This window comes from Oryzias latipes, chromosome 16, assembly GCF_002234675.1.
Source record: "Oryzias latipes chromosome 16, ASM223467v1".
In the NCBI taxonomy this organism is placed as follows: Eukaryota; Metazoa; Chordata; class Actinopteri; order Beloniformes; family Adrianichthyidae; genus Oryzias; species Oryzias latipes.
In genome coordinates, this window is record NC_019874.2 from 32,905,709 (window position 1) to 32,908,766 (window position 3,058).

The window sequence follows — 3,058 nt, forward strand, 5'->3', positions numbered from 1 at the left end:
GCAATCATAGACTTTATAGAGCAAATCACAAATGCAATTGATCAGAAAAGATATGTTGCTGGAATTTTTATTGACCTAAAGAAGGCTTTTGACACTATTAATCATGATATATTACTGAATAAATTAGAACGATATGGTATTAGAGGGATAGTGTTAGATTGGATCAGAAGCTACTTGAGTATGAGAAAGCAGTTTGTGAAGCTGGGAGATGTTTTTTCAGCATGTTTGGACATTGCTTGTGGTGTCCCACAGGGGTCAGTGTTGGGCCCCAAGTTATTCATTCTGTATATTAATGATATATGCAAAGTATCTGAAATATTTAAATTAGTTCTATTTGCAGACGATACATATATTTTCTGTGATGGTGATGACTTAACCCTCGTATTATGTTGAAAAAAAATTACCTTGATTATGTTGCGGGTCATTTTGACCCATACTGTATAAATCCACTCAAAACAATAAAAAAACAGGTTAAACTGATATCAACTTTATTTTAGAATATTTCAACATTTAGGAAAGAGACAAACAATACTATTTTTTTATTCCAACACTATATTTAATATTTTTTTTTCTTCACAAATACTTTTTTTTTTGTAATTTAACTTGTCACATTTTCTGAGATTTTCAATATTCAGTATCTTCAATGTTCTCCACATGAAGGACAGAATGTAACTGTGTGCTTTCTGCAGATGAAATTCTTGCATTTTACACAAGAGGTACTTGTTTTACTGTCATCTCGGGAGGGACAGACCTGGCATCTTTTTCGTTTCTTTACATCTGTATCCACTGGATCCATTGCAGACTGGTTGGATGGCCTGAACTTGATCTTTTCAATGACAGCTGCAGCTGCTGGTGATCGAGCTGGCCTGGCTCGCCTCTGGATCTTGGGAGTGATGAGTGCTTTGCCGAGTTCCTCCAGGAAAAGCCGACGTCGGTACAGTTTGCCGGCGTTCCATTCCTGGTTGATTTCAGACCACAGGACATAGGCATTGTAGGCAGACACGTCCACAATATTGAAGAAAATTGCCATGGGCCAACGAGCAGTCTTGCGCTGGCAGCTGTATGTTGCTGTGACTTTGTCCAGATTGTCAACTCCTCCTTTGGTGGAGTTGTAGTCCAGGATCATTTGTGGCTTCATGTCATCTCTTGTGCTCAGAGATGCATCTGTATGCATTGTACTCATTACAAGAACATTCTTGTTTCTCTTCGGGCAGTATGAAACAACTGTTGCTTTTTCAGTGAAAGCAAATATTGAGGAATGCATAGGTCTCCCCTGTATCTTGAGAATTTCACTGGGAAGTTCTGGCTTATTTCTTCTGACTGTTCCCAACATAGTCAGCTTCCTCTTCTGAAGTTCCTCCCCAAGGCGGTAGGATGTAAAGAAGTTGTCACATGTGATGTTATGACCTTGCAGCCCTTCACTCATTTCGAGCACCACACGCATCCCCTGGTTCTTCTCAGGTGCTCCTCCAGGTGATTTTCCAGTGTACACTTGCATTTTCCACGCATAGCTAGATTTTGCATCACAGGCTGCCCATATTTTTATGCCATACTTGGCGGGCTTGTTGGGCATGTACTATCGGAAAGGACAGCGCCCTCTGAATGGAACAAGGCGCTCATCTACAGTAACATGGGGACCGGGATTGTACAACAAAGGTAGAATTTCGACCCATTTATCCCATACATCTCTGATTGCAGCTAGTTTGTCACTTTCACGTCGACCAACTCTGGTGTCACGGTTGTCAAATCGGATCACACGAGATATCATGTGAAATGTCTCCAGAGACATTGTTGCTCGAAAGATTGGTCTTCCATTCTCTTCATTCCATAGACTTGAAGTTGCTTCTCCCTTTGATCTGTACACTCCAGCTAATATCAGAATTCCAATATAAGCATTCAAGTCAGTCTGATCCAGTGACTTCCATTTCTCTTGAAATACACGCCTCCCCTCCAAGTTAGTCATGTCCAGTATAATCCTCTCTATTGGTTGGGATATGAAGAGCTGAAATGCTGATTGAATATCATCAACTCGTGTGACAGCAAATCTTGTTGGACCAGGTGTCATTTTGATGATATTGGAAGATGACAGTCTGCCTCGGCTTTGGTGTGGTGATGTTGACCATTTTATATTACCATCTTTAGATGCCCATGTCCCCTCTGTGGATGAGGATTGCTCCATACCCAGGTTTTCATCCGATGGAGAGACAACGGCAGACTCGTCCTCTGAATCCTCCTCATCGTCGGAAAATTGAAAATCTGGATCATCAATATCATTGTCCTCTGCATCTGAAAGATCCTCTATCTCTGAAATTTCTTCCTCTGCATCACTATCAAAAAACACTAATAAAGCTTCAGCTGTAAATCTTCTGGAGCTCATTTTTGCTGTTTCTCAAAGAGATGACACGAGAACAGTGACAAGGATAAGGGAGAGAAAGCTCCTCCCCCCACACACACCTGGGTCTCTGATCTGAAGGTCTATTCAGAGACAGTCAAAATATAAATAATTTAGCAATCAAAATAAAGTGCATCAAAGAGACATGTTTATTTCGGATCTGGACAGCTACTTGCCCACATCAAAGTGTGTGGGTCAAAATGACCCGCAACATCATCTTTGTATACAAACTGTTCACAGACATTCCACGACACTTCACAGTATCCAGATTTTACACACAAGTTCATGACCCTAGATGAGGAAAAGTCACCAACTTTCGTGAAGAAAAAGAAAGGATAACCAGTTCTTTGGTCAAACCAAAAACTGAAATGGGTCAAATTGACCCTTAACATAATATGAGGGTTAAACAAACTGTTGGAAGATGTAACTAAAGAGATGAAAAAGTTGAAAATATGGTTTAATATTAATAAGTTATTGAATTTGAGCAAAACAAAAATTATGTTGTTTGGTAACTGTAAAAAATGCATGCACATTAATGTAACGATTGATGGGGTACAACTTGAAAGAATATATGAATGTAAATTCCTTGGTGTTGTAATTGATGATAAATTAAGTTGGAAGCCACATATCAAATACATACAATCAAAATTGTCTAAAAGCATATCA

The 3,058-nt window shown here is 39.5% G+C and overlaps 1 pseudogene; it reads right to left on the reverse strand.

Annotated features, from left to right (window-relative positions):
- Nucleotides 1-562: 562 nt before the first annotated feature.
- LOC111948985 lies at nt 563-2,377 on the reverse strand (annotated as a pseudogene).
- Between the last annotated feature and the right edge of the window lie 681 nt (nt 2,378-3,058).